Here is a 13566-nt window from a genome sequence, read left to right on the forward strand (position 1 = left end):
CCCATGCCCCCAGGGACACCCCCTGCCACCCTTGCCCACCCCAGGAGGACACCCAAGGATGGAGGGACCCATCCCAGGGAAGTTAAGGTAAGTTCAGGTAAGTTTTTTTTTTCTTTTTTTTTTTGTGGCATAGGGGGGCCTGATTTGTGCCCCCCTACATGCCACAATGCCCAATGACCATGGCCATTGGGCAAGGGGGCATGACTCCTGTCTTTGCTAAGACAGGAGTCATTTTAATGGGGGTTGGGCGTAAAAAAAAATGGCGCAAATCGGGTTGAGGCCTGAATTTTGCCTCAGACCTGACTTGCCCCATTTTTTGACGCCCAAGCTCCATTTTCTAACGTCATTCAATAAATAAGGTGCCCGCATGGCGCTTTGGAATGGCGTTAGCCGGCGGTAACATTTTTGACGCACAACTGCGTTGGCGCAGTTGTGCGTCAAAAAGTATAAATATGGGCCTTAGTTTCTTATCAGGAATTCCCAATGTGGTATTATCGCATTATTTTACCTGACCCTCCAGTCTCCGCTCATTTGGAGGTTGACCCCATCCTTTGTCATTTACCTTTATTTCCGTTTTGGACAAAATCAAATTTTTGCCCAAAAGCAATGTCTTTCTCTCTTTAACAAGTGCCTGCTGCTGGATCCCTCCCACATTGCCATCCTCATGCTTCTATAACAGTGGACAGATGCTTGTGGCCAAATTATGCTGACTGTCTGGGGACAATGCCAGGACCCTCCACAGTGGCTGAAACTGTAGGTTCAGTAAGCCAAGAGAATGCTATGTCTTTAGGGTGTCGATGATTATTATTGCATGACGTGTTGTTAATGTACCTCTTTTGAATCACACCATTCCAGCCGTTGGCCCTCAAAGATGGCGTCATTCATGTACATTGTTGTAATCCAATGCTAAAGTGAGACTCCTGGAACATTTTGGCAGTGAAAGGGTCCAACCCTCTGGGGCTTCTTCTTAGATAAATGCCTTTGTATATGTGGGATGATGGAAACATAGGGTCTAGCGAGCACATTTTGCATAAGACCCAGCTTTTTCTCTTCACCTCAGCCACCATTCTTCATCATATTCAAAGGGCAGAGGATTAGACTTACCTTTGACAAGGCCCAAGGGATGCTGAGCATGGATGTTCCCATCATCGTATTCCAAAGACAAAATCTGTCAAAAGTTCAAAGGAGATCATTAGACACTAACACATAAGTATGTTGTAATATTGTGCACAAAACAATGTGTAGTGATAATCCATTCCGTTTGCTTTCTTTATTGCTTTACCTAAAGTGCACAGCTAGGGTAACACGATCTTCTCAGCTCCGGGTCAGCCATCAACTGCCCATTCAGAATCTTCCCCTGACATTCCAAGAATGTAGAGCACTTATAAAACATAACATCACATGAGCCCACAAGCTTGTATAGTATGGCAAGGCCACAAAACATACCCCTCTCCTAAATATGGATTATATGGATACAACATTCTATTTCAAAACATGCTATTATAAACCTTGAATATCAGTACAACATGCTACATGCTGTTTCAAAACATACTAATTTCTTTCATATTTCTTTTATAACATACAGTATAGAAGCCCTGGAAACAATTTTGCAGAATTGCAGAAGAGTTCTTCTTGGAGGCAGCTTGTTGGGTCCTGGAGGTTCCAGTCGCAGTTCCGAAGACCAGACGTTGAAGAGGAGGTTGCAGAGGAGTCCTGCTGGAATCTTGCAAGCCGAATCTGAGGACCCACCCAAGAGAGAGACCTTAAATAGCCCTGAAAGGGGGATTGGTCACCTAGCCAGGTAAGCACCTATCAGGAGGGGTCTCTGACGTCACCTGCCTGGCCTAGAGTTCCCTGCCAACCTTGGAAACAAGATGGCAGAACCCAGAGACCCTCTGGGAGAGCTCTGAGCACCACCCTTGGGCTGGTGATGGACAGCGGAGTGGCCACTCCCCTTTCCATTGTCCAGTTTCATGCCAGAGCAGGTACTGGGTGTCCTTGAACTGGTGTGGACTGGTTTATGCACAGCGGGCACCAAATGTGCCCTTTAAAGCACACCAGTGGCTTGGGGAGGCTACCCCTCCCAGGCCAGTCACACCTATTTCCAAAGGCAGAGGATGTTACCTCTCTCTTCCAAAGGAAATCCTTTGTTCTGCCTTCCTGGGCTTGATCAGATCAAGCAGCAGGAGGGCCGAAACCTGCCTGAGGGGTGGCAGCAGCCTGGGCTGCCCAGAAAACACTGTAAGGCTGGTGGTAGCAATGCTGGGGGGCCTCTAAGGAGCCCCCAGAGTGCATGTAATCATACTTCCAATACTTGCAAAAGTAGTGGGGTATGATTCTGACATGTTTGATATCAAACATGTTTGGAGTTACCATTATGTAGCTGGACATAGTTAGTGACCTATGTCTAGTACACATGTAAAATGGTATCCCTACACTCACAAAGTCCAGGAAAATGTGCCTGGAGTTTGTGGGAGCACCTCTACTAGTACAGGGGTGCTCTCACACACTTGCGCCCTGCCCTCTGGGCTAAGAGAGCCTGCCATAGAGGTGACTTACAATGACCTGGTGCAGTGACCTGGTAGTGATAGGCTGCAAAGCAGGCCTTAAGAACACTTTGCATGGGCTCCCTATGGGTGGCATAATACATGCTGCAGCCCATAGGGATCCCATGGTACCCTAATGCCCTGGGTACCTTGGTACCATATCTTAGGGACTTGCATGGGGCACCAGTATGCCAAATGTGGGGTGAAAAAGGTTCCAGCAACCAAGTTTACAAGGAGAGAGCATAATCACTGGGGTCCTGGTTAACAGGATCCCAGCAAACACAGTCAAGCACACCGAAAAACAGACAAAAAGCGTGGGTAACCAATCGAGAAATAGACTACTTTCCTACTCTACACAAAACATCTTCTGAGGATTGTTCTCTTTCTACATGCGCTGCAGAATGCAGCATACATAGAAAGAGGAAACAATGAGGAGCAATAAAGATGTTTCCTAATGGGGCCTCATATGGTAAAGCATAGCATTTTGACACATTTCCAGGTTTACCAGTGTTGGTAAATCTGAAATTGCACCAAAATTTAAGAACACCCACAATCCACCCATGGAATGCCTTCCCAGGGCACAGTAACGCAAGGCAGCGATTTGCAATGTGGCCCTGCTTTGCTTGGTAAATCTGTTATACGGATTTCATTGCCCTTATGACACCCCTCGTGGTGCAGAGCATCTCAATCCCTTTTTTAAATCTAGCCCAAAGTGCTTTCAGGTGTATGAGAATCTGATATATTTCTCTCTCCCTCCTGCTGACTTTGAATTAATATCCATTGCATGCGGCTGCCTGAAGAACCATTAGCTAATGGATTTGCATGTGTAAAAGCATTCTTTAAAAGGGACCTGCCCTTTAGCATGTCACTTATCTACTTACCTTTATAACCTTCTTCTAGTTTCTAATGCACCCTTGTACCCATTTGATGTGTTAAAATCGCAGCAGGGGCTGATGGGACTTTCGCATGTTCGCATGTATTAAAGTGCATGGAGTCAAGATGAAATTTCTTGTTCCAATAAATATATTTAAGAAATCATCACCATCCTTTAATATGATGTCCATCGACAACAGACTATAAACTCAGGGCAGACCGGTAGACGTCTAGCTACACTGCTAGGTAGAGTCAATGTTTAATAGACTTTTAAGTACACTGCTAGGCAGAGGCGTGGTCCCACATTTACAGTGGGGTTGTGCTATTGCAAAGTGATACGAAGCAAGACATTGGTGTTTACTTTCCAGTGCAAATATTTTATTTTCAATTTGGAATCTTCACCAGATCCCCAGATCTTGCTATAGAGTCAGCTGCTAATCTGTGGAGCTGAGGTAATTGTAGTGTCAGGTATTCAATTGGTGGAACATCATCTGTAATGAATTGCCAATGCATATCAATGTTTCAGATCTACAACATTTCCACAATCCAATAAATAAACCACCTGAGATGTGTCAAGTCTAAACCTGTAGTAAGACTGGCAAAGTCAATTTTTGAGTTCTGTTCGCCTAAAAAAAATCAGTTAGGACAGAATTTCTTCCTGACATTCACATGGTGTCAGGTTGGCACTACCAGTAACCAGATAGGAGGAGACTTAGTCCAGTCGTGTTTCCACACACTGAATCATCCCTGGGGTCTGTTGTCAATAGAATCTTTGTCTCATGTTTGCACTCACAATTACCCCAATTTTACAGCACTATCTTGCTCTTGCCATAGACTTATTTCTGCAGAATGATTAAATGGTCACATTTACACTGCTCTCCCTCCTTTTGTTGTGATCTCTAGGTGCCTTGCTCAAATTCATATAGACCTATGCTCTAATTTTCCTACTCTGGACATTTTAGGCCTGGTTCTGAAAACACTTCAAAATTGCGACAGATCTTCCTGTACTACTTCACCCTTACCTGATCTACAGATGACCAAACCTCTATATGGTATTCCTCATCAAGGGATGCTAAATTAATTCTGCAGTTACATGCCCTGACATTGACTTCCTATCTTTGTCAAACCTCACAAATCTGCTTATTTTCCTTTTGAAAGAGTCTTGAATGGCATCTACTGTGCTTGGCCCTCTCTGCAGGGTCACCCCCAAATATTTTGCCTTCACCCCTCCTATTTTTGCTGATTTCTTTTTTGAATAGCGCACCAGATGTTTCTTCAAGAATTGTTTCTCTTTTAGTAGTTTTCATTTTTGTTACCACATAAGGAAGAATGCCTCCAGTAGTGCTGAGTATGTTCATTTTCCTTCTCATCCAAAGTTGTGTGACCTTAGATGATATGAATTAAAGTCTACTAATTTAAGAAGGTCCTCGCTTTGTTTGTCAATGTTTCTGTAAAACCCATGTTCTTGTATCTTCTTCTACTCTGGTCAGATGGACTTAAGCTATGTCTTTGGCTGAAAACGATATAAACACAGTTTGGGTTTATTCCATTAGAGGAGATATGGCCTCCATAACCTTCTTGGTTGAAACAAGATCGAAAGGTATATTCTTAGATCTGCTGAATAGTCCAGAGTATCAACATTCAGGATGTTGTATTGCAAACCAGTGGCTCATGCCAGTTTGGTAGTAGTGAACATGCTTTCGACTAGCATGACATGACTCTCCAGTCTTATAATAAAATGCAGATTTGACTAATAAGAATAGTCAATGAAAGACCTTGTTTCATTGAAGGTGTCCACTGTCTATACCTTATCAGATGTTTTGTTCTCTCTATTAAATTTCCTACTCTACAAATGCTCTTGATTATTTCTTACAGCTTCAATTCCTACAGCGCATGTTTTTTTCAAAGCTTGATCACAACAGGACACATATGAAGTTAATGTGTCCAGATTCCTTGATATTCCTGACAAGTTGTCTGGAGATTCATGAAGTTGTTCTTTTTTTCTGCTGGGTTTCTTCTGATGTTGTTCCTCCATTTCACTTATGGAGTGCAATTTTTTTTACATCAAGAAAAAAGGCTATTACTGTAGTATTGTCAATGAAACGGAATGTAGAACGTCTGTGCCATGACTGAACATTGCTGCTGGCAGTTGCTGACGGACTGTCAGGGCTGGTCACATTTCTGTAGTTAAGGAATAAATAAAAACACCTTAAATTTGGTGGATGTCTGCTTCTTCAATCACGTTCAATGGCTTCCGTGTATGAACGCAATTAATGAGTGATTGGTGGTTTCACTTCGGCTGACCCAAGAATTGCTGGAAGAAGTTTTACGTGATTCTTGGCTGCAATAATAAAAGTAGCAAGTTACGAAAGCATAATACTTGCCTGTGTATTTAATAAAATCAGGACTTTCCTTCACTATTCTGGCTAGCAGAATCTACATTCTTTCACACTTCAGCAGTGTATATGCTGACACTGGTGACATTGGGTGCATTTACTTGCACATTGTAAATGACGCCTGCGTTTGATAGTGACATTTTTTGTAACAACGAGAAATGCCCTCTCCCAACTCCCATTAAGATATAGTCTTACATGGTGATAAGGCTGTGCTGCTTGGCTTGCCTCTCGGTCATTCTGTTCTACTTCTGAGTCCTGCAGGTGAACGTCAGGTAGGAGACTTGCCAGAGGCTGGAGTGGCTCTCAGTCTCGCTAGAAGGGAACAAGCTGAAAAACAAAGCAGAGTGCCGTCTCTATGTTATGGAGTTGAGAAACAATGAACCAGCTGTGCAAAGCCAGTGCCATTTCTGTGCCACATGCATCTTCTCTTTTCAGTGCTAACAGCAGTATTTACTGCCGAATAGTGCTTATGCCCAATTTAGGGACGTGCATTCATCACACCCTATTGTGCTATTTTCATGTACCGTTCCAGGCCCACCACACCGCACTAACATGAACTCTCCCAAGCTAAATATACTCATATATAGTGCTACTAGGTGTCAGACATGCTGTGAGTCAGGGTGCTTCCATTCAGCACACATCGTGTACTCCTTTCATTTCTCTTATCATTCACGTGCAGCTTTACCCTGTTCTCCCATTGATCAGCCACTGCCTCTGTCCCTGCCCTTCTTAGGCATAGAGTAGCCAGGATCTCTGTCCCCCCACTCACCCTTCAGACTGCACATTTCTGCATTGGCAAAGTGATCCAAGTTACCTTGTGCCACTGTAGCTAGAAGGCAGGAGGTTGTATAAGTCAAACTGCGCCCTCTTAGTACTGCTCACTGTACTAAACTAATATTAGTTTTTTCGAGTGTCGTAAAGTGTGAAGCTCACCAAGTCAGCACGAGATAGCAGTACAGAGTAAAAATGTTTCTATATAATTAAGGGGTTATATAACAAAATTACAAGTACACAGTGAAAAATAGCATTGCAACGTTTGAGTTAATCAACTATTTGAGACAAGTTTTTAAAAATGTTTCACGTTTCAGTTGCATGATAAATACAATGTCTTTGCCAACACCTTAGGGCCCATATTTGAGGCTTTGTGCCGCTCTTGCATCTTTTTAGTGACACAACAGCTGCACAAACCACTAAATCATGTTTATGAGGCCACGCAAAGCCACTTGGTGCAGCTTTGAATAGCCATATAATTATGGAGTAAGACAAGTCAGTGCAGATCACTGCGTTGCCCTACTCAGCATTAGAGAGGTGTTCCATCAGCATTGTGGTGGGTGTTCTCATGCAAAATATCACTATCCCTATTCCTACATCACTATTTCTGCTAGTTTTTCCTCTGCATTCTGCAGCAGACATAAAAAGAGAAAAAAAGCATCTCAGGATTATTTTGTGCAAGACGGTGTCCCTTCCTGCATAAAAACAGTCCTGCATGCAATGCGGCCACCCTTGCAACATGGTTGGAGCTAGGCTGCCGAAATGGCACCAGCTCAGGGGGAAAGGACAGGAATGCACCACATGCCATAAATACGGGGCATTCCTGCCCTTTCCTTTTGACACAGGGCAGCGCAGCAAGGTGATGGCCCTGCACCAAAATCCTGTAAGTCTGGGCCTCAATATTTTGAGTATGTGTATTGCATTCTGAAGGACCTTCCATAGAATTCAGAAGTTCTGGAACAAGATTTCTTGAAACATGTAAGGGAGCTTTTGCTAGGTGCCCACCTCTAATTCAATCCGTTAAACGCAATCCCCCACATTCCAACACACACAACCATACACAAGGACTTGCACTGAAACAGAGAAAGCATGATACCATACACAAAATAGCATACACATGTCTCCAAAGTGAAAATACAATGTATAACTGATACATGTATATAACAGAATACAACTCACCTCACCTCTTAAATAACAGAACAATAAGCAGCAAATGGTAAGGTTTCTAATCCTCAGACGCAAGAACTCAGTCAATGTACAAATAAGAATAATAAATCCAACTCGACTGCAACCCAGACACAGCCCACTGAGTAAAACTATGCAAGAAGTATTTCTGTAATGATCAGTGCCACAAGATTAGCTCAGGAACCCTTTCTGTCAATGAATAACACACTCAGAATAGCACTAAAAAATAAGAGAGATACTTTAAAATGTTTACATTAAAAGCGTAGTCTAGTACATAAAAAAATGAATGGCAACCACATAGAAAGCAAAAAGAAATGCAGTAATGTATGTCATGGTCAGTCAAAACAGCAAGAACATTTCTAACATGGTTAGCAAATTCTTAGCATCCTAACAAGCCAAAGCTATTTCTAGGTGCTATGCAATATTTTATCTGAAGCAGTAAGTAGAAAGACTGCTGTTTGAGTTTTAAGATGGATCACACAACTTACCTGTTTCATTAGGAAAATAGAAATTCCTCTACTCTACAGTTTTGTCTGGTATTGAAAAGCAGTGCTATGACACATTTCCACTCTGCTCAAGCATCACCTCCAACTGAGGCTGGTTAGCGCTTTAAATCAGTGTAGCCCTTGGCTTGATAATCCTAGCTTGAAGTACTTCTGTCCTGTTGATATATACCTGGGGTTTTATAGCATCTGATCACTGATTTTATAAAACAAAATATTACTTGCAGACACTAAGGGGCATATTTATGAGGTGGGTTGTGTCACTCTTGCACCACAAAACATGATCAGATTTTTGAAGCCACACAAAGCCACTTTGTGTGGAGCTTAGTGGCTCCATAAGTCTGGGGTAAGACAACGCAGCACAAATCACTCTGTTGCCTTACTCTGCAATTGGGAGGCATTCCATGGGTGTTGCCTGGGTGTTCCCACGCAACTCCCATGGCTTTTGACACATTTCTAGATTTACCGGAGTTGGTAAACCTCGGAATTCGCCAAAAAGATATGTCTCCCCAGGAGAGGCGTAACAAGGAGAAATATCTTTATATCTTTATGCCCATTCCTGCACAAATACAATCCTGCATGGAACTCAGGGTGCCTGCATTGGCACTAGGCAGCCCATTGTGTGCCAACATAGGGGAAAGAACAGGAATGCACCGCATTGCCTTAAATAAGAGGTATTACTACACTTTCCCAGTGATGCAATGCAGTGCAGTAAGGTGACTTTCTGTGCTGCACTGCACCACTTTATTGTAAAAATGCCCCTAAACATTCAACAACACAAAAAAAAAAAGGTGATAAATGCGTCATCTTGATTCACATATTGACTATATGCTCCTGCAATTAAAAACAACACTTGCCAACTAATACAGTGAGAGTACATGATGCTATGACATCATCCATAAGTGAAAACAATAACATGTTGGCCTAGAAAGTAAAGAGACATGATGCCAGCATTTCTTAGTGTGCTTTAAGATTTGAAAAAGAGATAACGAATAGGAAAGGCAGCACAGAATAAAAATAAAAGAAGCTTAAATGGGAACTTTCACTGTGTTCACAACACCTGTATTCATGTCAATAACTTGACATTTACATCTGTCTGACAGTATGTCAGGGACCACTTTCATACACGCAACTCTACCATTCAATAGCTCAAATACCATATCCTCTGCAGTGTCCTGTAGTGACTTAACAGAGCTACAAATTTTACTCTTTAATAATTCCTCAATTTGGAAACCATCAGCAATAGAAGTATGCACACCTAATTTAATACACCTGTTCACTAGTTCATCCTAACCTTTTGATTGTGGTGCACATAAAGCCACAGTATAATGCCCTACACAAGCCACCTTGTTGGGTCAGCAAACCCGAATATACTTCAGAAGCCACATCTGGTGTTTAGTAAAATGTACCCCAGAGCAAATCACCTGCTCTTGCATGGGCCAATGATTGTTGTTACCTTTGAGAAATGTTTACTTGAGCGAATGCTTGTTTTATAACTCGTGTAGGAATCTGGGGCACCGTGTCAACTTGTTGCCTGAGCTTGTGGCATCCTCGTGACTCAGACTGGATGTGGCCAAGTGCGGCAGCCTCATAACTAAGGCTGGGTGTGGCCAGGTGACTCAGACTGGGTGTGGCCAGGTGCATCAGGTATTTAAAGCCACACCAGTCTTGAGGGGATTGCTTGTTGTCAGGGGTCTTCAGATGCAGAGTGGGATTCTCTGCTCCTCCGCTCTTGTTCCTGGATCGGCTATTCCACAGCCCTGCGTTGCAGATGCCGATCCTAGAAAAGAAGAGATCAAGAAGATTAGCATCATAAAAGATGGTAAAGCCCTGCACTCGCTTGAATGGCTTCTTACCGGTTACCTTTGATAGTTGATTGCCGGATGTCCAGATGGGCAGCGCGCACTAGAAGGGCATGTTATCAGTGTCTTTGGTTACTTCAATATTTGCCGCCTGACGAATAATAATGCTCATTGTTTTTAGCTTGCAATGACAGTACGGATTTGAGTGCGTGTTGAACAATTGTTATTTTTACAATGTACTATGAACATGTTTGTTATAGTTGAGTTTTATGTAGCATTTTTGTGATACTAATCATTTCCAATGATAAAGAACACTCAGTGCTTGGCACACACTAGTTTCAAAATGTGAATCAAAGGTCTATTATTTCCATGTTCAAGTGTCACTGTGATGGAACAGTGATGACACCAATTACATACGAACGTGAGCTTTAATATATTAACCCTATGCTCTCAGTGTGTTTAAAACACTGAACAGTGTTCCTTACAATACTAACACTCTGCACTGATTAATCCCTGAATATTTGCGAAATCTACATACTTGAGAATCGATTTTCATTCTTTATCGTCTGTTATATATCTATGATTGTGAGTGTGACTGTGTCTTAGAAAGTCTCATCAAGACCCAACGAGTAAGACGTACACAGAAGTTCTGGAACACTTTAGGAAGGTCTTTCAGTGGGACCACATTGACTTGGGAACAAGGTGGGGATACATGTATATAGTACAGAAGGCTAAACATTGCATATGGTTGCAGGTTCCATACTGTTTCTTGAAGATCCCTAGAGACAGGAGAAAGCCATCAAAATGGGAAAGGGAACCCAGACAGGTACATCTAGTTTGTGGGAATTGGCGAAGAGTAGCTTAGTATACTTGTTACATCAAAAGTGCTATCTGACTAAAGTTTAATGCATCATAGGTGATACCTACTGGTCGTAGACCACCACTAGCCATCCTGATCCTGCCAGGCGACATCTGTGTTTCTCTCTCTCTCCCATCCCCTTTTCCCCAGAACGTTCCTGTGCCGATCCCATACAAATAAGTGGGAGGCACACAACATCTAGGTGGAGTTGGGAACAAGCAACTTGGGTCAGCATTGTGTCTCCGTGGGACGGACAGGTTAGTGCTTGACATATCTTCACAAAATTTCTTATCTTCTCTATAAGTTGCATACCATTATCAGGGACTAAAATGCTAAACATACCTTAAAATGTGAACACTTTGTTTAAGAATATTATAGTAACATCAGTAGTAATCTTACTCTCAAATATACGAGATATCAAGTTAAAGAAGTAACCAGTTAAAGAAGTAATCAGTAACAAAAGGACCAGATTTAGGAAAAGTGGTGCTACAATTCATGTAGGGCCACTTTTCCTACAGCCCCTTGCGCCCCGTACCACCACGTGTGTGCCATATTTAAAACATGGCGCACCATGGCAAAGGGTAGGGGGCAATAGCATCAGAATTTTTGATGCTATAGATGTACTGTTCAGGGTTAGCGCCATTTTGGCGCTAGTTCTGAACAGTACATAGGGGCCCTTTGAAAACAATGGCATGCTCCATTTTAATGCCTGCTCTGAGCAGGCATTAAAAGAGCTGAAAAAATTGACGCAAAGAAATCTCTTAGATTTCTTTGTGCCATTTGTTTGGACCCCGTAACGGGGGAATGCCCCCTTTGCATACATTATGCATTGCGCATGCATAATGTAGCGCAAATCGTTACCATGTGGCACAATGCTTGCATTGAGCCACTATGTACATTTGGTGCAGGGAAAAGGCCAACTTAGCTCCACCTTAGCGTAATAAAATGATGCTAAGGCGGCGTTAAAGTGGCACTAGGCCCTCCCTGGGCCTAACTGTGAAACACTGATTCAAAGGCAAACACCGAAAAGGTTCTAAAAAGTCAATACAGATGGAAACCTTGACCCACTGGGTTTCAGGCATACGCATGCAGTTTAAAGGAGTATTATTAACCATCCAGTGTTTGTCAAACACCAGGCATTCCTAGCTCAAATTAGCATATTTTCCTATCATGCTGTTAAGAACACACCACTAATATTGCCTCCTAAGAATTTTCTTGGTAGCATTAACAGATGTCCCTTATGAGTAATAATCAACAGTTTGATTATCAAAGACTGAACAAATACACACCTCTTGACAACAATTTCAGACTCAGCACTCAACTCAAATTTTATTTGATGACAACCTCTCAAAGCACTAGGAATATTTCCAAGTTTAGACCAACCAGTGGTAATTAACATAATTGGCTTCTGGAGATGTGATAATTACTGAACTCCTGTGTCCACTCCTCTGGTGAAACAGTACCATGACACATATTAACTGCATCAACACACTCATCAGAAAAAATCTCAAGCTCTTTTTCATTTGGTGATTATACAACAGGTAAACATGATAGACAGTCTACCATAATGCTTGAGCTACCAAGACTGGAAACAATGCCAAGATTATAGATAGTGAAAAGATGCCTAATGGTTTATGATTAGCACAGAGCCTGAGATTATGTCAACACAGGTACATCTTTAACATATGTGCATATAAGGGCTTCTCTCTTGGTGGTACTGTAATTACAACTTTTAGCCTTCTTGAAAGAAATGCAACAGTACCTTCCTCTCTATCACTCCTCTGGCACAAAACAGCTGTCAAACCAACTGCACTTGTATTCACATTTACTTCACACATATGTCCATACACATACAATTTTAAGGCATTGGCCTCTAAAATCAACTCTTAAACTTCTTTTAAACTTTAGGGGCATATTTATACTCTGTTTGCACCGAATTAGTGTCATTTTTTTACTCTAATTTGGTGCAAAACAAACTCCAGATTTATACTTTGGTGCTAGACCCATCTAGTGCCAAATTTATGGAGTTAAAGTCATTTTTTTGAAGTGGAAACCTACCTTGCCTTAATGAGATGCAAAGTAGGCGTTCCCGTGCAAAAAATGACTCTATGGCCTTAACGGCATGTTTATACTAAATGCATAAAATATTACTATGCAAAAATGGTGCACAGGAGGGAGGAGGGGTCAAACAATGGTGCAAAGCTTCCTTTGCCCCATTTTTTAACGCCTGAGTCAGGGCAGGCTTTAGGGGGACTTGTGGGTCTATTTCCATGGTGGAACACCATGGAATAAGCCCACAGGTGCCCTCGCCAGGCCCCAGGGACACCCCAACCCACACCAGAGGGACAGGAGACGATGGGGGTACAGGTAAGTACAGGTAAGTATTTTATTTTATTTTTTTAAAGGGCCATTGGGGGCCCTGAAATGGGCCCCCCTACATGGCACTTGGTGCAATGGCCATGCCCTGGGGACCCTGGTCCCCTGTGCTGGCCATTGGGGTATTGGGCATGACTCAAGTCTTTTCTAAGACAGGAGTCATGTGGTATGGATGGTTTTCTGTCAGAAAATGACTCTAGGCAGGTTAGAGTCATGTTTTTTTACTCTTACCTGCCTAATGTCATTTTTTGGTGC

This window comes from Pleurodeles waltl, chromosome 4_2 (assembly GCF_031143425.1).
Source record: "Pleurodeles waltl isolate 20211129_DDA chromosome 4_2, aPleWal1.hap1.20221129, whole genome shotgun sequence".
NCBI lineage: Eukaryota > Metazoa > Chordata > Amphibia > Caudata > Salamandridae > Pleurodeles > Pleurodeles waltl.